Raw genomic sequence first — 26,304 nt, forward strand, 5'->3', positions numbered from 1 at the left:
CTTCAAAGTCGCACCCATAGGGGATAAGCTGGTAGAGAGACGAATGCGTTGGTATGGCCATGTTATGAGAAGGGACGAAGAGTACCCAGTCAAAAAGGCCTTGGCTATCCCGGAAGAGAGAAAAGGAAGAGGGCGCCCGCTAGCTACGTGGTGGACAACCGTAGCCAAAGATCTGGAACGGGCACAGCTGAACACAGAGACAACCCAGGACAGGTGGTCCTGGCGCCTAAGGACGAGGAGAGCCGACCCCAAATGAAGGGATAAGGCAAGGAAGAAGAAGAAGAAGAGCCTAATATGAGTAAATGGATCACCGCCAAGGATCTATTTCTCGAAAAGCGTTTCAATAATAAATGTTGATTTATTAATGCACTGTCATAGCAAAGCCATACAAAAATACAATTTGTAGTCCACTAAAATGGTTAACATTACTCTAAAGTTAACTTTATTGTAATGTAACTCATTTCTACCATTCTACCTAACATTGGTTTCAAAGGCAGTACAAATGCCGCTATTATTTGCAAACGAATAACCCTTAGCTGCTGGTATGTTCAATGCTCAAGTGTATTAGCGTTTACGGGTTGCCTTTTGTAGGCCAGAGGGCCTACCGCGAACCACGTTCGAAGTGTTGCCTCCCTGTCATCCTTACGGACAAATTTACAAGTGCGATAAAGAGGCAACACGTCGAACGTGGTTCGCGGTAAGCCCTCTGATCGGTTGTGGCTGGCGCGAAAATTTCTACGAGGTGTCGGTAATCGATAGGTTTTAAAGATTTTTTGGTGCAAGATATGAGAGGTAGCGAATTTGGCAATGTTGCAAATGTATACATTAATCAAGTTTACATTAACAATCAAACTAAAAAATATGATTTGGCTTAACTATTATAACATGTCTTTTAACCCTTTGACCGTAAATACGTCAATGGATGCACGTGGCTAAAGCTCTGATCCTTCGTGTACTTATACCGGCAAGGTTCACGATCATAAAATCCCTATTCATAAAATCAAGAAATTCATATACATTTTTAAAGATTAAAAGAGTCTAGATTTAAATCTAAATTAATCCTAACCAAATATAACTTTACTTCTGGTTTGTAACTAATTATTTCCACTTGAAAAACGCCATAACAATACAAAGATCGTATCCTCTTTTAATTAAAATTCATTTACATTTCAATCGCTCTCTCCTGTCTCTTACCTCTTTATATTACTTTAGAGCTGTTTCTAGAACAATGGGAACACTATGGAACTTATAGCGAGGCCTCCATTGTCAGACTTCGCAGACGTCTCGAAATGCTATTAACCGCAAGATATTAAAATTCCATTCCAAATACAATGTTTGCTTCATTTGTTTTGTATTTGCACAATGAAAAGGATTTGCACGTTGCCAGTGTTTAAACCACATTCGAAATTTATTATGGAAAAAGAAAAAGATAAATAAATAAAACTAGTGCGGAGTTCCACAAGGTAGTGTAATAGGTCCACTTCTATTCCTGCTTTACGGATTGATATTGGATTGAAAAAGTTTATAACAACAGACAAATATTAAATGAATATAAATATTAATTCATTACGTAGGCTTTATACCAAAGTTGACGAAACGAAACCAGTATAGACGTTTGAAGAAGTACCTATTCAAAATGAACATGATTATACTAACCCTGCGAAATGTAATTAAACTGCGAAAATTAACAAACATAACAGATTAAGTAGCTACCTACCATAGATTAAAACATTTAGGTGTCATAAAAACTCCCAGAGCAATATCACATTTTAATAAAAATAACCATAAATTTCTGGTTCGTATTACAAACCTGTTAGTGACGAAACTCTTGTAAAACTAAAAAATGTAAAAAATAACCAATAAGTCTCCAATGTCGTTTTTATTCCGCATTATTTTGTTTATTGCAAATTAAAACATCCAGTGTCAGGTGTCAAGTTGCCGTCTCGGGGGCCCTGTATCATTGGCCCCTTGCAATAAATCTGGCATCAGGTGGCTGAAGCAGTGTTTTTTGTATGGAGTCATTTGGGTTAACTATTGTTTTGGGATGGTGAATGTTTCTACGCTTTGGTTTTTAAATATAAATTAAATTAATAAAGTGCATAAGAATATTTTATTAAATTTTTGCAATTGGCAATTTTATAAGTGTTGTTTATTGAGTATTTTTTTCACGTTTTTGTGATCATAGTTAAAAATATGATTTTAAATAGCTTATAAAGCAGAAAAAGACTACTTGTTACATAGGTAGATACCTACATAATAAAGTCTTTAAAACCCTCACTCCTGCGTTTGATAGAAATGTAGCAACCACTCAACTTATCTGACACAAAATGTTAAACTCTGCCTAGCAGCAGAGCGTATGTGGACGTACTAACATACATGTATAATAATGTATAAATCACTATCCTCCCTTCCTCTATAATCGAGTAAAATAAATAGTGTTGCCAAGCGTGCATAGTAGTTCTAACATTTATTGGTTAACCAACCAAACCAAAAAAATACAAAACCACCTGGATCTGTCACTGAACGACCTGACTTTAACCTACATTATTTGATCATGTAATGTTTTCATCCACCTGAACTGACTTAAGGAGCCGTTTGAGGGTAGATTTTGTTTACTTTTATTTAAATACCTAAAGATACAGGGTATAAATGCATTGTGTCCACAGATTCGTATAGATAATTTTGTTTTCACCACACCAGCATGGAAAGCCTTACTTTGCACTTCAAAAACTGATAGCAAAGTTGCATTTTATTCACATGTGAGGCAAAGTAATCAAATGCAAATTTTGAGTTGTTTTCGTATGTTTGCTGGTAGAATTGACTTTTAAATGATGATTTTGGATGATAAATATTTAATAACATTCATTTGGATTTGATTTGGTTGGATTTTGTTTGATATTTTACATTTAATATTTCCTTTGGGTTGGTGTGGTGAAAAATTTTGTGTTTCACTCGGGGGCAAATTTTGTTTAACCCTCGTGCTTTGAAACCCTCGCAACGCTCAAGATTCCATTTTTTCCAATTTTGGAATCTTTCGCTTGCTCGGGTATCAATTTTAGCACGAGCGGTTAAACAACAACTTTGCCCCCTTGTAAAACAAATAACTATTCCACAACCATATCCAGCAATGATTTATCAGGCCCCGGCCCTTAAAAAGTCAGAGCATAGTCCCTCTGGTCGCATGTTCGTGTTTACTCTATTCCTGGCGGCGTAAAATCTAACTCGGCCCGTGTTAATGGGCGCGGTGAAGTCTGGAGGGTTCCGCGATTTATGGTACACGCGTCGGATGAGACAGGTGTAGGCGGTGGCGGGAGCGGTTAGATCAGCGATTTTTGTGAGTGGAAAATACCAAATAAGTGGTGTTTTAATCCTGTATATTTGTATCGGTATTTTAATACCGTTGTTTGTTGTTGTAGTTGTAATTTATGTAAAGCGGGGAACAATAGTACATTATTGCAGAGGCCGGGAAAGGGCAATTCGTGGATGAGTTTCGATTTTGTCGGACGACGCGAAGCGGAGTCCGACAAAGAAGACGAATCCACGAATTGCTATTCCTGCCGAGGCATATATAGTGCTTTTCTCCAAACATGCGAGGAAATAAACTAAAATAATTATTATTTAACCATCAAGCATCACTCAAATCAAACCTTCAGATCCAAAATGTCAAAAACAATTTCCCTCTTTAATTAATTTTTAAAAGTTAAAGTTACAAACTTATTCTGCCATTCAGTATTCGTTCATTCAATATAATTGTGCAATATAGTTGGTCAACCCAACTTTTCAGTCAGTAAGAACCAGGAAAACTATACCCATCCTTTTCTTTTGGGTGCTAGTACTAGTGTAAGACAAAGATAGTATGATTCTCTTTGTCTATGTTTGAAATGAGAAAGTCCTTTGACAAACTATATAAGCTTTATGAACACGGATGAGATTAAAAAAAAATATAAAAATAATCTTTGATTTTATTAAGCAGTATTCGCACGATCATACACGTGAAATGATAGCTGATCGGGTCGTGTAGAAGCGACTCGCGGTAATAATAATTGGCCGTTTGCGTTTTTTATTATTAAAAAGTAAAAAACACTACAGTAATAAGTTATTACTGTAGTGTTTTTTTACTTCCCGTCCGCTAGAACAGGACAGCGATAGTTTGATGTTTTTTAATTAGAGTTTGACATTAACGAAGAACTTCCCGTAGTATTTTTGCTACAGTAAGGTGAACATTTCCGAGCATATTGGAGAAAATATAATTAAACAAAAATTGCGACACCACGGTTATGGTCCTAGAAAAAATTAACTGTTGCATTGGCATTTATAATTGGCGAAAGCTCCAGACATTTATTTTAAGCTCCGATTCGAAGAAAAAGTTAACTTAAAAGGCCTTAACAGTTACCGTCTTGTATTACTCAATTGTTGTTGCTCATTTGTCATGCTATGCTTCATTAATTTTTATTTTAATGTTTTTTTTCTGAATAAATTTTTTGCATATAAATATAAGTAAAGAAAGAGACGCTAGATGTCGACTACGAAATAGCTCGCATTTTGGTAAGAAAACTGATATATGGAGTTACCACTCTTTCCTTATTTATCCCTATGATTTTTTTAATAGTCAGTGTTTAGTTACTAAATAATAAAGAAAGTAGGCGTTTGCGAAAAGATGTATTATCTTCAGTTTTTTCAGCCCAACAATTTTACTCCTGCTTGCTTTAATTATTTTAACATGTCAACTCAAACCCGCTACCGCTCCTAACTTGACCCACAACATACCATGGTTTTAGGGTTCCTTGGTGGCAGTATAAAATGCACCTGCCGGGTTCAGTGGGCGATGTGATTGTTGCGTATGATTGAATCACACGAGAAAGATATACGGTTTCATTAGGTCGATGCCGAGTGATTTCTGGAGTGCCTTTGATAGTTTTATAAAGTAATTTCGAAGTTAAATAATCATAAATAACTGTACCTTTTTAAAAACGAATGATGAATTCTATGTTAAAAATATTATCTATTTACTGTTCCAAATGCCATGGTAATTTTAATCTGTAGTTAAGTGGCAAGCAATGATGTAAACGAAATATATAGTGTCATTTTATTAATGTTGAATAATGTCTGTGTGAGGCAATGTATTCTGTCTGGTTCCAACCCTGTCCCCAATAGCTCACAAACAACTTGAATTAATTTATTTAACTCCACAACTAATTTCTTACCTATTTATGTGTTTATACGCTGTGCTAAAATGTGTTAACCTTGTACAGACACAGAGTTAATTTTAATCAAAAATGCAATATTCACAGCAAATGTACCTACAAAATGTACAAAAGCTGCCATACAGCAAGTAACAATGGTAATATAAATTAACTAATTCCTAAAATCAACACTACCTTCTCAAGTCAAACAATAACTAAAGCAAACCTTCTAATTGGTGGCGACTGATCTCAATGTTTGCGAACTCGGAATTAGCTGAGAGAGACCAGTGTATTTTGATATTTATATGTGTGGTGTTTAGGGCCCCCCCCCCCCCCACATCTAGCGTCTTTCGAGCGTCGGCGTTGCGTCGAGCAGCGGCCGTAGAGTTGTAGACGCCGACGCTCGAAAGACGCTAGATGTGGGGGGGGCCTTAACTTCCTTATATATGCAAAATGTTAAAGCATGTTCTAACCTCAGAATTAAAAATATTCAAAATTTAATTTGCTTATCAAAATTATTGTATAATTTATGATTTAAAAAATGTATGAAAAACGCTGTTAATTTTGGTAGATGATTTTTATTTTTAATTAGGTGCTTAAATTAAGTACAAAGAATATAATAAGCGATTATATTTTTGTTACAACCTGTATGACGAGTTGTGTCTTATCTTATTAATTTCAAACTAGCATGAGAAATAATCATAACTTTACAAAAATATATTGAATATATTTATTTAACAGAAAAGTTACACTTGCACGCACACACGTGAACTTTCCACTAACAACCTAAAGTAGCTTATTCAACAGTTCACGCGAATGTAAACTTCCACACTATACATCGTCAAATACCGTTTGAGCTATATTTGCCTGTGCCCTCGCAATTTACGCTATGCTTGTTAACTTTGGCTCTTGACTGCGCATTTTGAGATGCATTTTGGTTGCAATTATCAAACTATTTAAGTATTTGACACAACTCTAGGGACTTAGACCGAGTTTAGAGCAATCATTTCATGCAACCGATGATGCCAAAAATACGGGGGTGTGCGGGACGAGGTGAGCGAAGTCCCGTGCCGTGATTGGTACGTTCAAAGACACAGACGTCACACAAAGACACTTTCGACTCGAACATGGAGTAAAATTACCGTATGCGTGGCAGAGGGGGTAGCGCGACTATGCTAAGTCTGGAGGATGTTTTGTCTGTGCTATAGGGACTGACAGAGCAAGCTATGCGGGCGCCATCTGTTAACTACTTCGACCGGCAAATTGGTTTTACATATTTAAAATTACACAAACATCTATTTAAAAACAACCTCTAACCCACCGAACCGCTGAAACTTATCTAAACCCAGTCGTGCCGCAAGCAAACGCGAATATAATCCGAAAGTGAAAGCCGAGTATTTTTCCCGCCTACTTGGTATTCGCTGCGCGCGTCACAGTGATTTCGGCGAGTAAATAACACTTGGCTAAACAATCACTTAAGGATTGTGGATCTTGTAAGCTATATGGGTCGGTACCTGTGACATTGTTTGGGATTTTATTATAGTTGGTAGTCGAGATGTTTTGTGATTGGTGTCAAATTTGTGCTTCGCTATTGGTATTTTGTTTTATTTGAACTACATATTTTGAAAACTTGAGTACGGATTGTGTTACTTGTAAGATACGGGCAAAATAAATATAGGTCCTTAGTAATTCTGCCCTGCTTATTGTAAGTGCAGTACTTGCATGAAAATCATCGTTTAAAATAAGAACTTATTCAAAGAGAACAAGATAAACAATTGCATGACTTTTCAATTGCGATTACTGCATATGTTGTTAGCACGGCAGAATTTTGATGTATCAAGACACACAAAAATTATTCTCTTTATTTTTAAACATCTATTTCATTATCTATGCGCATTAAGGAGTTATGATTATGACTACCGGGCAGATTAGCCCCCAAAATTAATGTTTTAAGTATTTTTTCTAATTATGTCCTAATGTTATGTAAACTCAGCACCTAATAAATTTAAAACTCAATTTATTTCATGCTGAAAGCGTGTTTCGTCCACATTAATTACTTCGCACACCTAATTTAGATGAATATTTCGATTTCGGGCTTAATGGTTTTTGAAAAAGCTTTCCCCTAAAAAGATCGTAAATGTCTAAATTGATGAACGAGGGGTTAAATCATGTTAAGTAGTTTCATTTTATTAGAGGGCTTGTCATTAAACCTGTTAGTTTAGGTTTGTGTTAATATTATATAAAAGTCTCCCAGTTTAGCATTTTCTGTAGCAGCTTATTTTTTGCTTTTTCAACTTTTATTTTGAAAACCCTAAACACAGCTTCAGCCTCCCGATCTAAACGTTTAATCTTATTTTTTCTTCTAAAGTTACCATTGATTTTTTTTTAGTAGTAGAAACTACATATGTATAGTACCTAAAAATATTTATAGGTACCTATAGTGCGACATAAAATAGTAGAAATTAAATAAAATTGTAATAAAATCTACATACTAAATTGTTGCCATGTTTTAAGCATTTTACGTCAAAAATCTGACAGTTACGTAGGAAGTGGCGCCCTCAATATTTTTTTTAGAATTTCTTGTCGGACTACCTTCTTCTTTCTTCTTCTTTTTCCTTTTTTTTTTTGTTGTACTTGTTACCTTTTATCTGATTAACTCCCACATGAAAATATCTGAACATGCCCCAAAATCAAAACCTAATGCAGTGCACCCGACGTCTCTAATAAGTCCGTGCGCAAACTTCCGACAGTTACAAATTAAACCAGTGGTCGGTCGTGCGCGCCGCCGCTATGTTGGCAGCGCGTGACGCGAATCCCTATGGCTGTGGATGACATGCTAATGCCGATTATTTAAAAAAATTTGGCGCGTAACGTATTATTCGAATTTGGAAGTTAGAAATATCTTCCAATGAAGCGAGTCATATAATATTGATCGAACTTCACTTGCGAAGCTCGTTTGATCATTTATTTTATTGTAATAAATATGAAGCGAGCCAAATCAAGTTAAAGTTTAAAATTTCTGAAAAGGGAAATAAATATTGAATTTTTTTTTCTGTTTTTAGTAATGGGTTGTTATTGTGTATGGTATCTTATTATATTATAATCGTTTGTTATAAAAAAAAAATCTAAGTGAATTTGTTTGAACGGGTCACTTCAATAATAGATCATCTCCATATTTTTATTATCATGGGTATCGATGTCGGCGGCCGATCGTAAGATCAGGCAGATCGTAATGTTCCTGTGTAATGTTTTAACGATTGTCACATTAATCCAATATATAGGTATAGTCAGACCGTAAAAAGTCTGCAGCGATTTTGATACCCACGCAGTGCAAGTGTCATTTTAAACGTCAAACTTCTATGAAATTATGACGTACAAATAACACTTACACTGCGTGGGCTATCAAATCCGCTGCAGACTTTTATTGGTGCGACTATAGGATAGGTTCGTTAGCTTGCTTCAGATGCCCGAAGGGCAAACTGTCCAGAAATAGGAGCCCCGCGTAGCGGAGTCAAAGATTTTCACGTTTCACGATATGCCTGATTTTACGATCGGCCGCCGACATCGATATGTCCTTTCCTAGTCCACAGAATATCTCTATACCTACTAAATTTCATCCGCTTAAATCAGTTTAACGGTTTAAGCGTAAAAAATATTATTTTCACATTAATAATAATAGTAGGGATTTATCACGCTACCACCACACACCCTCGCTAAGCTACTATTTAGACTACTGTAGCTATACCTACTAGACTGGAGTTATTCCGTTCTCGAGAACGTTCTTCTTTTCCCATGGGAACCGAGAAGTCCGAGAACGTTCTAGAAAAAGGAATAACTCTATACTAGACATGTAAACTAAGAGTGCATCGAGTTTACCCACACGTTAGGGGTAATCGCTGGGGATTAGAACGTGACTTGAAGATACTATTAACTGGCCAGAACGGGTGGACAAACAGACGACCTTCACTGTGCACATACCTACATATAACATCAGTTTTATATACAGGGTAGCTAAAAAATAAGTGCAAGTGGATTATATGTACTGTGCAACTTTTACTATGGGATCAACCTCGAAATCGCGAAAAAAAATTTGGCTGTTTGATATATTTTGACTGGTCCATTTTCTATGGTCGTGTAAATTTTTCTTCGCGATTTCGGGATTGGTTCCATAGTAAAAATTGCTCAGTATAATTCCAAAACCTCTCTCGCAACGAGTATGCACTTATTTTTTAGCCACTCTGTATATGCACTCCGCTCCAGTATGACTCGTTAATAGTATAGGAGTGATTGGCAACAACACTTAATTTCAACATTATAATTTATGCCGACATATGTACCTTATATGCCGTTTTTTAAAGAACTACATATTTTTGGGTATATACAGGTTGGTAAATAAATTAAAGTTTCTAATTCACATAAACACTAAGGAAAAATTAAACATGTGTTTTCAAAAACTTAGTGAATGACAATGATATTTGTATACATTATACATACCTATAACAATTTCTTATCATAAAATATATGTGTCCTAATAGTGTGCTTATAAACGTTCCCATTCATTATGATGGTCATCAACTCATCAACAGTAATTATAATCGAAAAAAAAAAATCTTACTGTAATTTCCGATTGTATCGAAAAGTAAAAAGGCATTTTAATTACCAAAGAACCATTATCTCTTCTTCAAGTCCATTTTCACTCTTAGCCCATTAAGGCCCCCTCACACTTGCGTGACAATATTAATAATCGGAGTTCAAACAACGGGTGTGTTCTAATTGCATAAATCATTGAGAACGCGCTCTGATGATTAACTACCAAAAATGGTTGAAGTTGATTAAAAACATTTTGTTCACACCTATGGCTAGTATGGCTATAGGTGTGCAAGTTGAAGAAAGTTTAGAAAAATTTGTGAAATTTATTGGAAATTTCAGGAAAATTTCACAGGAAAGTATATGAAAAATATGAATATCGGATACGAAAAATTCCGATTCGTATTCAAAAAATTATGAAAAGTTTCCGAAATTATCAAAGTGGAAATTTCGCAATTTTTGGAAACCTTCTGGCGGCACACAGTATCTAATGACCGACTCTTAAGTATGTTCAAATTACTTAACAAACGCAAACGTTAAGTATAAACACAAACTATTTCTATAATATCGAAGGTAACTATCGCAAAAAACCCGCATAAAGCTACTAGAGCACTGCGCAAAAATCCACATTTCAAATATAAATCTCCGCACATTACCCACATAGTTTAAGGAATTTAATACCTATTAAACCTCGCCGACATTGCCCGGTCTAGACTGCGATTATTGCACAATTACGGCCAGTGTGCACGGGCCCTTACGTTCGACAAAAATGCACCAGTAAATTTCAATTTATCGGGCGATCGCTTGTCGATAAAATTCCCTGTCGACTCCACTTTGCTAGTGAGCGAACATAGTTCAGCGCTTGCTGACTTAGGTAACATTTATTAAGCCAGGCGAACCATTGGTATAGTCCAACCAGTTAAGTACAGTCTTTGATAATGCATAGTTGTTACGAATCGAAAGGCCACCTTAAGCTGGCTGTACTGAAGATTACTCTTGCAGTCGCGACTAGTCGCTCAACGGTCGGTATTACACGGCCCTATGTCGCCTGTGCCGTAATCGTAAAATTTGTCGTAAAATGTCGCCAATATGTGCAGTAATTGCTTTGTCATATTATTTCTCTAATTAATTTGAAAATTCCTTCAAACAGTTGTTTTGAACATTTTTTCCGGGGCAAAAGGAACATGTGGAAATCCATGCGAGTGTCTTTTGCCCTGCTTTCTGTGAGCGAAAATGGAAAATGCTTTACTAACGGTTTCGTTGACCTTACTAATCTTATTATATACGTATCGAGGTATGTATCAGATCACGTTTGATGATATTGTAAGTTTACTTATACTCTAGCTAACCTCCGAATCAAAAATTGCCATGACAAATGCAATTTTGATTTGTCAAAATAAAGATTCAAAATGTAATGGAACGGTAGGCCTTTTTATAGGTCTCTGGGCCGATACAGGTTAGATAATATATACTTTTATTAGCAAGGGCACAAACTTTTTGTAGCGTAAACTAGGAAATTAGAACAACTAGTATTTTATACAGGCAACAAAGAATATCCCTACGCGATAAAGACGCAAAAACTATTCACTTAATACGCCTCAAAGAAGAAAATGTCTTAAAGCATAAGCTTCCGAAAGCATTTTAACGCGAGTCTTCTAAAATTAGCGCCTTTGTAAAGGCGGGGATTACTGAAACTATTAAATCTTCAGCAGTCTTTAATTTTAGTGGACTGGCGGCTTAACCGCTTTTAATGAAGACGTTTTTAAAAACGTAGGGAAATTTGCTGTTTTTAATTAAATATTAGTAGGTTTAAGGGAGAATTTAAACGTTCACTATTATTAATAATGTACCTAAATGGAAAACGTGACTGAGGGACGATATAATAAGCCATGGATATTGTGACCGAATGGCTTTAAGTTTTTAAAATATGACTGACCGCGGTGTACCCCAGTAGCACAAAATTAACTATTAATTACTGTTAACTGCAGATAATGGAGTTAAACGCTCTCTGCGGTCGGTAATCGGACGCGGGAGTGACAGGCAAATCCGACGGCTTAGCCTTAGTTCTAACCCGAATTACTCTCTAGAGGGAAGATATTTAGTTATTTCATAGTAAGATACATATATGTTTTCAACAATCTAATTTGTATTGTTATCTCTTTTGTAAGTCATTACCGTACGACTGTTTGCTACCATCAAACCAACAGAACTTTAAACAGTCAAACATTTTTTTTACATTAGTAATAAGATAAATATTGGCCGCTATTTTGCTACTCAAAATGCCTTTTATGTATTTAATTGTAGCAAAATATATTAGTAAGGCCAAATACATCGTCAACCAACATTATTGAAAAAATCTAACAATTTCGAGAGCACAAAACGAAATCGAAACCACGACCATCCATGCAAATAACGCTGTATCGCTGCTCTGACCGCATTTTTTCCGATAAATCTCCATTCCGATCACATTTCTAATACCCATTGTTCTTCATATAGGACGACTAAAACGCCATTTTTCATGTAGCACGACTGTAAACCGATTCTTTGATTTACGGAGCCGTAAATCTAACTTTTGACTTTTTGATAGCGCACTTTGTTACCGTTCTCAATGCTAAAAGATCAAAACTACTGCAGAGTTGGACCTCAAAGTTTATTTTTTCGACGTGTACAGGTCATTATTTTCTTCTTTCGTGGTCCGATGTATTTTGTAAACAAATTATTATTAAAATTAGTTTCGGTATCCGCCTGGAACCTCATACCTACCTACTTTAATTCGGGGATCACATTAGGTGATCGACCTAGGGCCACTTGCACCATCCCAGTAACCCCGGGTTAACCGGTTAAACCTGGAGTTACCACGGTTATCAGTACAATATGACACTGGGTCAACAGGTTAACCGGTTAACCCCGGGTTAGTAGGATGGTGCAAGTGGGCCCTAGTGTGATTGCACCTTAAAACTGCAATTTAAAAAAATAAATATACTTACTTAAATATAGGTACAAAATATATATCAAGACGTGCTTATGCCTTTAAGTTATAAATCTAAAGTTTCTCAATTGTTCTGTTAAACTGATTGAAACCTTTAAAGGTTTTTAGTTCCAACATAAGTCTTGTTTACAATCTTTATCTTGGTAACAATCAATATTTATTGGAAGAGAACTGACTTATTGAGCATAACTTGCTTAAGCACAAAGTTCGCACGAGTAATACATTTATAGTATGATTATAGATTTAAAAATAACTGTTGTTTTTTTGTAAATAGATACAAAATAGAATATTTTAAGTAAATCTTGAGTACTTAATGTTTTGGTTATTTATATTGTGTGTGCAATAAAGAGTATTGTATTGTATTCAGAATTTCTTAGCAAAGTACCGTGTAAAAACGACATTATACCTGATACATTTGCTTAACTCTAACTAACCAGATTAATAGTAGAAATTTAAACTTTTTATTTTTAAAATGTTACCTAGTTTTATGGTTGTCAAATAACTTGGAATAGGTTTAACAAAACCAGAAAAATGCTTTTAGGTAAAATTTTACTTTAATCGCATACAACCCAACTAACATTAGGCGCTAAATTTAAGGGTTAGAAGAGATTTATATAAGCGCCTATTTACTCTTTAGGTGTGGTTAGTGCTCTAAAAATAGGAGTTATAGCCGGCTATAACTCCGTTTTAACCCCGGATTGGGCACAAATTTTATCACGATAAGATTTATAACAGTGCTACAGTAGGGTTAGCGGATAAAAAAAGAGACATAAGAGCGGTATAGTGGAGCTACAATAGTGTTAATTAATTCTTTAGGAGCTAGATGGGTTGCATATAGGTGACTACAAACTGTTGTAGTAGAAGAGCGCTAAAGTAGTGTTGTAATAGCGTTGATTAAGTACTTAGGATTTAAAAGAGTGCCAAATAAGCGAATACTAACTATTTGAGTAGTAGTGTAGGGCCATATAGATGATACTTTCAGCTTTAGATGGTATATTAGCATTTAAAGTCAATATTTGTAACACTCAAGAAGGTAATTGCACATTTTTTCCTTAGCCCTATCTGCTTTGGTTGCAGATGTTTCCATTTTGTATTATTATTCGTAAGCTTGCTCTATGACAGCTTGAAGTGAAATGTAATGGCGGATAATTAAAAGCAAATAATTATTTTAGTTCACTGATGCAGGAGTTATCTGCGGATTTATGATGGCGAAATTAATTACACTGTCAAAAACTATATGTATTACTAACAAAATTTTAAAGGGCCTCTGATCCTTTGCATATTTATGTGAATATAATATTTTTTTATTTGTGGTCCACCGTATTTAATTTTCGAAAAATTACTCAATATACGTGAAGTCCGGTTTTAAATATAACAATACTAACATTAGGTCAATATATTGAGTAATTTACGTTCTAATTAATAGTTTTTGTTTTGCTTATTGATTCATCGGTCATCTTAACATGGCGCTATAGGCTTAGGTTCTAAGTAATACTCTAATAACAGTATAAGATGTACTAAGGTATTGAATAACGCTCGTCTGCGACTACATGATCGATAATGGTGACTCATAACTTCTCTTTTCGACTGTAAGTGATACAAGAGAATTAAGTAGCGATTATGATACACGGAGTTATAAAAGACTTTTTATCGCCTGTTTAGAACCTTAAGTGAAAATTGCAGCTGCTTATTACTCATATAGATATTAAGGTGGTAGAATTCACTTTGAGCTATAACACTAGCGGCTTAAAATGCATTGTAGCGGCCAAAACGGCTACTGTGGATCTTAAAGCTATACATGGACCTCTTAAAGACCTTGATGTCACCAGAGCCTGTAAGCTTAGAATATGTAGCTATTCTACAGCCGTTCTATGTCTTTAGGTGAGAAAATAAGTACTAAGTGTCGCTTAATTGTTTGTTGGGAATACTTTTGGAATTGTCTCTATTAATCATATCTCATAGACTCTTAATTTTATCAGAACCGTTACTTTTCAGACAGCTATTCCCTCAGTAGTTATTCCAATTAAATTACAATCCTTCTGTCAGTTCTATCCAATTAACGTTAACGTACGTTCCGTCAAACGGCCACGGTCCGTCGTCAAACAGTTAAATGGGAAAAGTCAACGGATGTAACTAGTGCTTTGTGTAAACTACGTTTAGCGCGACCTGCGCCAATTAACAGTTTAATCAACGGTTAAAAGATTCAGTGACACTGGGCCTGATGAAGTTTGGAGAGTTGACGTTTAATATGTAATTAATCTTATTTGTACCTTAGTTACGTGTCTACGTGATTTTATGTAGGCAAAAGAGTTACTAATTTTATAATTTTAGTCGCATTTATGTTCTATAGAAAGATTATACGACCGAAGAAAAACAGGAAAACTGCCATTTGCACTTAAATTTCTGAGCAAAGCACTTACCCACATATATAACAAATTATATTAAACGATACTTTTACTTATTAAATAAACAAATGAATCCAACTAACCGCAACATTACCGACCCAATAACAATTAATACGCAAGGCGTGCGTTACCGCCACGCCACATCGCATAAATATCGCGACACGCTCGTACGTCGCACCGCGATATCGCAGATTTATCACACGCTGACTATTTAACAGATTTTATTGTTTGATTTATACAGTAAAATGTTTAGAACTATACATTATATTTACATTACATTAATAGTATGCAAAAAATACACTTGTAAGGGTTAGCACTAATTGATTACGAGTAGCACGTTACTGTTTAGCGGATTGAGAAGAATTTCCTCAAAGAAATCAATAATTTTTTCTTCATTTTCTGATTCAATAAGCTATGATGAGCTTTCTATGTGATCTTTTATTTTTAACCATGTTTTTAATTTTACATGTTTGTACTAAATGCATTATGTTTATTTGTTACAGGTATGCACTTACCTAAACGGTGAAGAAACATCGCAATTTGACACACGAGACAACACCGGTAATTAACTTACGTTATGGTACATTCAAGCGGCCGCTAGAGACCGTTGATAAAGCTGCTTAAGGAATATTTTTTTTACTTTTACATCTTTTACAAAATGTCATTTATAATAATTATAATTAGAACTGCATTCCCTTTACCAAAACTAAACGTAGATCATATCTTAAAAATATACTCCTTTAGATGTAATTAATAAACAATCGCAAGCGTCTGGTAAGATTAAGAACAAAACAATATGCAGTTAAAGTTTTGTCAACATATTATAGGTACTTAATATTAAAATAATGGGTTCTGTAAATCTGCATCTAACTGCGCGGAATGTCAAGAATCTCAGAAACATTACTCGAGATTAATGCTGCATTACGGTCGCAAATAAATATTTCATATAAAAACGCTCCGAGAACATCTTTATGCGATGAAGGAAATGTAAATATTCTCTTGAAAAGCACTTTTCTACGGTCCAAAGCGACTAAACGCTTAAAGAATGTTTTCGATTATTAACTTTGCTTTTAAACGCGTAGAGTTTAAAATGGAATGAAGTGGAGTTGCTACTATAAGAACGTAAAAGATTTAGTTGTTTGAAAGACTTCTATCTGAATTCTAAAAGTCATTTTTATGATTATTTCCTCATTTTGATACGCTTGCGAGAACTGTAAACACAGTTCAAATGTTGAGATATTAATTAAAACAGTTAACTTAAGTCATTTGTGATAAAAGTGTTAAAAGTAGGTAAGTAATTTCAAAAGGGTACCTATGACTAATTTGATAGCACTTCTGAACATAAGACATCACTCATCCTTTCACCGTGATGTCACCCGTAGAGTCACGCCACGCCAGGGGTACACCACACACCACCTACCGCGAAAAACTGCTTCTTTTTTCATGCATATTGCATATACTATTTTTAATTTGAGAAAGAATTTATTAATTTGCCAACTTATAAAGAAACGTTATTACAATTAATTAAAAAATATAAAGACGACTAAGTTAACTTGCTCTCTATAATTTCCGCTTCTTGCTCTTTTAAAATGAAGCTGCAAGGAACTTTAAAGTTATCAAAGACTTCAAAGGCGAAGTGAAGGTTTTGATTTTAAATTACTTTGTCTCTCGACCTGAGGAAACTATAGAGTGAAGCAAAGAAAGTTGAATACATTAAAGAGATTTATATTATTAATTAAAAATTATCTGCATTTTCAGTAAGTTTATGTACGTGTGTTTTGTAATGAAAGCGGTGGTAGCCAAGTGGATCTGACGTCCAACTTTGAATCCAGAGGTCGCGGGTTTAAATCGTGGCTCGTACCAGACACGCGTATTCGGGAAACGAGATAATCACAAGATCTAGAGACGATATAGAGATCAACTAGATTTACATTAGATATCGACTAGATGTGACTTGGATATCTAAGTCATAACTTGTCGAAATCGTTCAAGAGGACCTCCAGAATCGCGGAAACGTCAAATTTGACATATCTATCTTACAAATATCTTTAATTTGACATATCTATCTTACAAATATCTTTAAATCATCCATATCGTAACTTGTTGAGATCTAGTAGAGATCTAATTCATTTTCAGAATCGAGCCGAATGAGTTTTTCGGAACTGATGTACGGGATATAATTTGATATTTACCACTAACTTTACTGTGTAGAAAAACATCGTGAGAAAACCTGCATACGTCTGGGAAGAAATACAAAGGTGTATGTGAAGTCCCCAACGCGCATTGGGCCAGCATAGGGACTATAGGCCAAACCTTCTCGCGCATGAGAAGCCAATCATTTTAGTCTTGCTATTAGTAGGTATTACTAGATATCATCACTAATTACTTGCCAACATCCAATCAGCTGTTAATCTCAGTGTTAATCACGACGACTGATTGATTGTTTGTTAATTATACCGTTGTGTAGGTATTATGTAAACGTACCTAACTAAGCCTAATACAAGATATAAGTACGCGACTCATTGCGCGCGTGTACTCATTACTGTTAGCGGATGGCGCTGGAGCTAATTAATACCCAGGTAGCAAACTGACGTCAGCGAGGCACAGGCGACGTCATTTATAGGTCATAATAAGGTCGGTCATTCGTCGAGAGTAGACGTTTTACTGACGTCCATTTGGGGTCACTATCAGGACGTACCTTTTAGTCACAAAATTGACGTTTTAATGACGTATATTTAGGGTCACTATCAGGACGTACTATTTTAGTCACAAATTTGACGTTTCACTGACGTCTATTTGGGGTCACTACCAGGACGTACCTTTTTGGTCACAAATACGACGTATCACTGACGTCTATTGGGGGTCACTATCAGGACGTACGATTTTAGTCACAAAGTTGACGTTTCACTGACGTGTATTTGGGGTCACTATCAGGACGTACCTTTTTGGTCACAAATACGTCGTTTCACTGACGTCTATTAGGGGTCACTATCAGGACGTACCTTTTTGGTCACAAACATGACGTTTCAGTGACGTCTATTTGGGGTCACTATCAGGACGTACCTTTTTGGTCACAAATACGACGTATCACTGACGTCTATTGGGGGTCACTATCAGGACGTACCATTTTAGTCACAAAGTTGACGTGTATTTGGGGTCACTATCAGGACGTACCTTTTTGGTCACAAATAAGACGTTTCACTGACGTCTATTTGGGGTCACTATCAGGACGTACCATTTTAGTCACAAAGTTGACGTTTCACTGACGTCTATTTGGGGTCACTATCAGGATGTACATTTTTGGTCACAAACATGACGATTCTGTGACGTCTATTTGGGGTCACTATCAGGACGTACCTTACCATTAATTACCAAATAAGTCAAGAGATGGCGCTTTGTTCCCAACGCGTCTGTTCTACAACGCGGTGTTAAGATTTTTCCGGGTTTATATATAAGGTTCGAGGAACAATAGTAGTGTAAATAGTAAATAAAGTGGTAGTTTTATACAGAGTGTTATTTTTGGACCTCGTACATGGTCCTTCGAACCGGATAGTTGATAGTTGGCTATTCGGTTCTAGGATTCGACGGCAGAGGGCGTCAAGCCAATTTCTTGGCTGCCCTAATATGTACGGCGCAGTAACGTCCCTATGAATTCAGTATATGACGTTACTCCAACGTCAGTGGCTGCCCTAATGTGTACGGCCCAGTAACGTCCCCATGAACTTAGTATATGACGTCACTCCAACGTCAGTGGCTGCCCTAATATGTACGGCCCAGTAACGTCCCTGTGAAGTCAGTATATGACGTCTGTCTTACGTCTGTAAACTGACGTCTTGAGACTGTGACAAATTCACGTCATCTGCTGGGACCCCCCGACGTCAACAAATGACGTCTCTTACGTCGAGCAGTACCGTAAACGGACGTCATAATGACGTATAAATGCTACCTGGGTATACAGCGTTGCATGAACAAGAGATTTCCTTTGGCAGGATTGGTCCTTAGGGCCCAGGGATGGATTCAAGAAGTGGAGCCACCGAGATTTTTGATGTAAATTTTTAGGGGGGGGGGGGCTCTCAACTTGATCTTGATATCCGTATCATTTAAGTTACTAGGTCAAGTTTGGTATCGTTTCCGTATAAATCGGGGGTGCCGAATTCATTTCTGATATCATAATGACACAATTCCGAAGTAAAAACACATAAAATATGAAAAATATAATACTTTTTTTTAATGCCTCTTCACGCTTAAACTGCTGAACCAATTTAGTTAAAATTTGGTACAGAGATAGTTTGAGTCCCAGGGAATAACATAGCATACTTTTAATCTCAATAATCATCCCTTAAGGGTGTGAAAAGGGAGGAGGAAATTTGTATGGGGATTCAATAACCGCTGAACCGATTTAGATAAAATTAGGTATAGAGATAGTTTGAGTGCCGGGGAAGAACATAGGATAGTTTTTATTCCAAAAAAAAACCTTAAAAATGAAAGGTAAGGATTGTATGGGAAATCAATAAACGCTGAACCGATTTCGATGAAATCTATGTCTACATCTTTGATTTATTTGAAAATGATACTAAAGTTGACTTAGAACCTAAATTAAAAAAATTATTAACCTCAAACGTCGCAGACGCTTAAACCTTTTTTCTTTTTGCAAAATGTTGAAAGGCGTAACTGGAATTTGAGCTAATTTACTTACTTTTAAAATATTTTACTGCCATTTTTACTACTTTGTTTTCTAATTGTCAATGAGTATAAAAATCCATCGCATGAAAATGCAGTTATTTATTGTCATTTACATACTATTGGCCTAGGGTGTACTACTTGAACTGTAAACACACGCATACATAATAATGAATGAGCTGAGCTACGCTTAATGTAGATAGGTACTACCTAATACCTATATCGCATATGCATTTATGTGCGAGAATGCCAATCAGTATCAAACGCTTCGGTAAATCGAAACTATAATTACCATATCCCTATTAATCCGTATCACAATATTTGTTCAAACATTGACATATTAGCCAATACGCGAAACTCGTATTATAAACACCCCTTTGGGATTAGGTATAGGTACAGCCACCTGCAATAATATTAATTAATATGTTACTCTTCGAAGACCGCAAAAATATGTGACACGCTCTTATGGCTCTACAAATAAGATCGTGTCAGATATTTTTGCGGCCTTCGTTGTGTAACATATTATTGCAGGTGACTGAACGTTGTCAAACAACCATCAGACCGTAAGCTACAGTCGAAAGTTTTAATTTATTACCCAATTTGTACCTTGTCACAGTGACAAATTGACAATAGTATGAAGTCTCTAGCGACTTTCGTATTGATTGTCACTGTGACAAGGTACCTACAAAATGGGTCATAAATTTTTACTTTTGACCGTACTAACAGCGCATATAGAACTCATTTGATATCAGTCACAGCTATCAAATAAGTATTACGACTATTTGAATTTACAAAAATCCTCATTACAAAACGAACTCTTACAAAAAGCGTGATCATCGGTTTTAATGCCGTATTCGAACTTCAAGATATTCACAAGAGACGACACGTACTAGATAAATTCTATTCTAATACGTTATAGATATAAAATAGTCCTCTTTTGCAGCGCAATTCGGGCAACCAATGTCACTTTTCGTTAGATAGAGTAAGATATCTATTAGATGTGAATTGGATCTCTAAGTCATATCCTGTGGAAATCGTTCAAGAGTATCTCCAGAATCGCGCAAATGTCAATTTTGACAGGTTAGATCTTAAACATATCGTTATGGTATCTTGGTGATGTCTTAAAGAACTTATGTAAAAAGTAATGAAATAAACGCATTTGTATTTGTATTTGTATTTGTAAAAGATGTCTAATAGATATCTATTTCATAATCCGAATCGGGCCCTTAGTCGACCAAGTGCAGTATGGTAGCTGTTCACATTGACGTTGCGAACGTTTCGTGTAAACACGTCAGCACAAACACGTGTTATGCGTTAGCAGTTCATGCGTGTGACGGCCGATCGCCAGTTATTGAACGCTCCGGCAGATTGGAAATTTGGAGCTGTGATTAGGTACTTGCTGGTGGGAATATTAATTCGTGATTATTGATGAAAATGCGATATTCATATTAGTACAGGACACATTTTTTTAAACTACAACGGGGATTTATCGTTAGTTTTACTATTTATCTTGACACGAACGTGACATGACGACTCTTAGTCACAGACGCGCAACTTCTTAACAAACCGCCTGACGTAACTATGGATATAATATAACCTAGCCCGATGTTATACACCGTCTGTTCAAAACCTTATGCTTTAAAAATCCTGCATTGTTATTTCATGCACAAGAGCCGAAACATTTCCGCTCCCAGAATGCACAAATGTCTAGTTTTTACAAAGAACAAATTTAAATATAACCAGTCGAATAATTCACCATTTGTTTGTGACATTTGCTAAGGATGTTCGCCATTAAAAACAAAATGTTTGAAGTCAAAAAGACATATGTGCTTAAGAAAGTTGTGTAAGATAAGATTTTTTGTCATATAAAGGTATAATAAAGGGACAGAGAGACGTTTATTCAGCGTTTAGTAGTGTATACTACTGGCAGTGACAGTAACATGAGTGCTCTCGACGTAATATGCTTGCTGGCTTGTGTCAGTTTTGTATGATGGCGTTTGGCAAATAGTTTAACTTGTTTTTTGTGAAAATAGGATTGTCGCAATGTGTGTTGTAGAAAACACTTTATTGTTTATAAGTAGCTTAATAATAACCCTTGCATGGCCCAAGAAAGGTAAATATAACGCGGCTCGGTGTGGATCATTTAGCTACAAATCGGATATTATAAATTCTGCTTCGCTACGGAGGCTTATTCAAAAGGTTATAAATTTGATCTAAATTTGTTATTGATTTGATATTGTAAGCTATCAGTAGTGGGGTAATATTGTGGGGCATTTGTGATAAAGTGGGGTCAGTATTATAAATAACGTTTGTGGTTGAAGAACCTTTGACACTGACAGAATATACATATATACAATTTTCCGGGACTAGTTTTGCGTCTATAGTCAGACCGTAAAAAGTCTGCAGCGATTTTGATAGCCCGTGCAGTGCAAGTGTCATTTTAAACGTCAAACTTCTATGAAATTATGACGTATACATAACACTTACACTGCGTGGGCTATCAAATCCGCTGCTGACTTTGTTTGGTGCGACTATATCAAGGCTCTATAACTAAATAACCTTTATTATAACTTTTAATATTAAACGTTAGTATAAACTGCATTACCAGTGAATAATCAAGAAAAAAATTGTCTTGTTTCATCATCGTACGACGATGAAAAAAGCCAGTTGAACCTATATTTTCACACTCGAAAATATTTCTATGATCGCTCGCTCGCCTCCAAATCACTTCTGCCGCCGACTTGTTTAAAGCGAAAATGTAAATAGGGAGCGTTATTATCCTGGATATAGGCCGGGACACGGGAGCCGGATTCTAGAATATAATGTACTAGCTGCAACAAAACTTTATTTGATTTAAACTAACACGATTTTCACTCATACTTTTATAACTAACACGCGACTTACGGCCCGATTCTAACTTTAAGATACGTCAACTAATAGATCTAGAAACGATATGGATTAGATAGATATGTCAGTGTCTAATGTGACGTCTCTTCAAACAAATGCGTCACTTTTGACCCTGACACATCTAATCCATATCGTTTCCAGATCTATTAATTGACGTATCTTAAAGTTCGAATCCGGCAGTTAATCGCGTAAAACTTACATTTATTTATGAAACATCAGGCCATAAAAAAACGTACATACTTAAGTTTTACGCGATTAAGTCCCGTGTTATAAAAGTATGAGTAAAACTTTATTTGGTCAAATATAGTTGAACTTTTGTGAGTTTGCTTGCGTTAGCTTTCTTCTCTGTAATCTCCTGTAATTTTATAAATATATGTTCCTAATTAAACAAAAAAATATCTTTTAAATGGCATAGATATACTCGTATTATGAATCGAATTTATTCAAAAAGTGGCCATGCACATTTGCAGCTGTCCTACGTTTTCACCAATATTGTTATTGTTAACCCAATAAATTACTGTTTCAGAAATCAACTAACTGTTCTCTCAATAATTATTTTTATAATTCTAAAGAACCTTCAAAAATACATTGGGAAATACCAAAATTTAAGTTACTTTATGTACTTACCTACTGCTCATTTTAAGTGACGATCATTAAATAACACCTGACAAGTGGTAATTGTTTACGTAAAGACTATTATTTTCAAATCGTCCTGTGTGTGGTTTTATTTATTTAATCTTTATTGCACATAAGAAAACACCGTTCACTTTTGCACCTTACTCCTTTGTAATAAGGCGAAAAATGTAAATATTCTTTGACGTCGGCTGTACCTATTACAAGCGACCTTATTCACTACACACCACAAGAGCCATAAAAATGTAGCACAAATTGTGTGAAAAAATACCCATCACCCACAATACTCCTTACCGCGGAGGTGAAAATTTAAATCAGTTTAGGCGAGTTGGGATTATGAAGGCCGGGGCGCCATATCTATGCAAATTCGTAGGCCGATATTGTGATAGTTCCGTTCCCACGATACACGGTATACTAGCCTATTGCTGCTTTATAAAGTGCCACTTCTAAACTTATAAGCTTAGGAAGATAAAGTTGAAATTTGCAGCTTGAATCTTATTTTTTGACACAAACAAACATTTTACAGTATGTAATTAATGCGGAACGGAAAAAAGCGCGATTAAGTTTGTTTTGAAGTGCATTGTACTAAGAAGCCCGAACCACGAACAAGCCAATATATGATCGTGTAGCATGTAACTGGGTCTCAGCTAATCCTTTGTGAGATACCCAAATTCAATCCGCCCGCGACACGGCAGACATCTTAGACGCTACAGCGTCATGTAAATTGCTCGCGGCATCGGCCTAGCGTCATGTAAATTGCTCGAGGCATCGGCCTAACGAAGGCAAAGATAACGACGATTGCGACATGCGCGAGGCTATGGCGTGAGCGACGAGAGCGTAGCGAGGGATTATAGTTAAGAATATTTTGCTGTACTGAAACGATTTCATTGTTAAACTTGTAGGTAACATGTGTCGATGAAGAGCGCTATAACATTAAACATTTAAGGTAATACGATAAGACTATCACTTGTATGGAATCTTCATACTGTTTGTCTTGCGAACTAAACTATGTATGTTAGTCTTACCTTACCTTACAGCTAAACTGTGGAGTGAACTGTCGAGTGAAAAGATCGATCTCCCATCTCAAATGCCGACAACGCACTTACCCATCTGGTGTTGCTTACCATCAGGCGATTCGTCTGCTCGTTTTCCCTCTATATCATAAAAAACCGGTCAAATGCGAGTCGGACTCGCGTTCCAAGGGTTCCGTACATTACTCAATTTTTAACAATGTATTTTTTTATATGGAACGTGAATGAAATGTCTTTAAAAACCCGTAGGGGTCGGTTCAAAAACTATGTAATTTTAATTCCAACTCACGCTTGACCGCATATTTCTAATAGGTTTTTCTGTCATCTATAAGACAAGTAAAGAACTATTTTGTGGTTTTTATTTTTGCAAAATTTTAGATCAAGTAAGTGCCGAGATAAGGGGGTGGGGGATGGTCGGACAGACAGACAGACGCACGAGTGATTCCACAATTTATTAATTCATGAACACAGTTTGAAGTAAAGGCTTGTATCTTGTGTTTTAAATGCATACGGTAATGTCAACGTGGCGGGTAACGACGTGGGCTGATAGCGGTGCTTATTAAACCTGCCGAAAAACTGGGGCAAAACACTTTGGCGACTTGAGAGACTTCCAAATGATTTAGGAGTTCATCTTCTTCGCTTGCTGGCGCGGTTGCACGGAGCGAAAAAAGTTAACGAAAAATAGTATGAGCAACGTTAACTGAGGGCCTACCGTGAACCACGTTCGACGTGTTGCCTCTCTGCCGCACTTGTAAATTCGTACGTAAGTTTGACAAGGAGGCTACACGTCAAACGTAGTTCGCGGTAGGCCCCCTGGCGCGGACGTGTGCGACGAATTTTACCTACAATGGCACCCGCGTGCGTGTTGCGCCCGCTCCGTGCACCCGCGCCAGGTGTGACTCACTCCGCGATTCCGTCGCTTTGCTACAGGTAGCTAAAAGTGCATCCGTTCGGCCCCAATTTTGGGGTTTGCCATAAGCCGCGCGTGGCGCTGTCGCCACCTAGCGGCCATATCTGTGCTGATCGTAACAGACGCGTTTTGTTAGAGAGTGAGTCTTCTGTACCTAGTACTATTATTTATTCTGTGCCCGCGCCAGCTAGCGGACGCTCTTATACCTACTCAGTGAAATAGGCGGAACTAGACGAGTGCTTAATGCAAGGTCGTACATGACAAATTTAATGTGTAAACAGGCCCCAATGCTAACTGGGTAAGTGTGGCTGGCCAGCAGCCACACTTAGCCGTATTGACCTTACTTACTTACTTTTTTGGCGCAGCGACCCAAAGTGCTCGCCAGAGGAGTAAATAAGGTACTCGCCACTGATCCCGGTTCTGCGCTGTTTCTCGCGAGTCTTTAAGCAGCAGCTCTCGTAGATCCTCGTCCACCGCATCCGCCCATCGGTATCGATATCTAGGTCTGTAGGTGCTGTGCCGGGACCTTAGTTAAAAATATAAAATTAATAAATACATGTTAAATAAAGACACAAAATAAATATAAGCGGATTTTAATGCCGACATGTGGATTTAATTAAAGTTTACTCTTTTATTAATAAATTATTCAGCGTAATAACTGTCCATGGAATTATGTATGCAAATTGAGCTCATATACATTTTCCTTGCACCTGAGCTCAGAGTTTTTCAGTATTTCATAGTGTTAATATAGTTTATATTTAAAGCGACAACAATTGTCGCAGCAGTTTTAGTTGTTCAACTTTAATTTTAAAAAAAATTGTTTATTTGAGATTTTAAATCCATATTGTGTCGAAATTAAATGTCGAAATGGGCAGTACAAAACGTTTCACGCATCCTGTAAATATATTTTGAATAATAGTTTAAATAGTTGCAATCAAAATTGTTGACTTATTTTTACCCTTACTAATATATAAATGCA

At 36.3% G+C, this 26,304-nt stretch overlaps 1 protein-coding gene and 1 long non-coding RNA gene across 7 annotated transcripts in view; one reads left to right on the plus strand and one right to left on the minus strand.

Moving 5' to 3' along the window:
- The window catches only part of LOC134665019 (uncharacterized), a 452,571-nt gene that overhangs the window by 425,547 nt on the left and 720 nt on the right, over positions 1-26,304 (minus strand). The window lies entirely within an intron of this gene.
- The window catches only part of LOC134664971 (uncharacterized), a 574,567-nt gene that overhangs the window by 401,666 nt on the left and 146,597 nt on the right, over positions 1-26,304 (plus strand). The window lies entirely within an intron of this gene.

This window comes from Cydia fagiglandana, chromosome 6 (genome assembly GCF_963556715.1).
Source record: "Cydia fagiglandana chromosome 6, ilCydFagi1.1, whole genome shotgun sequence".
NCBI lineage: Eukaryota > Metazoa > Arthropoda > Insecta > Lepidoptera > Tortricidae > Cydia > Cydia fagiglandana.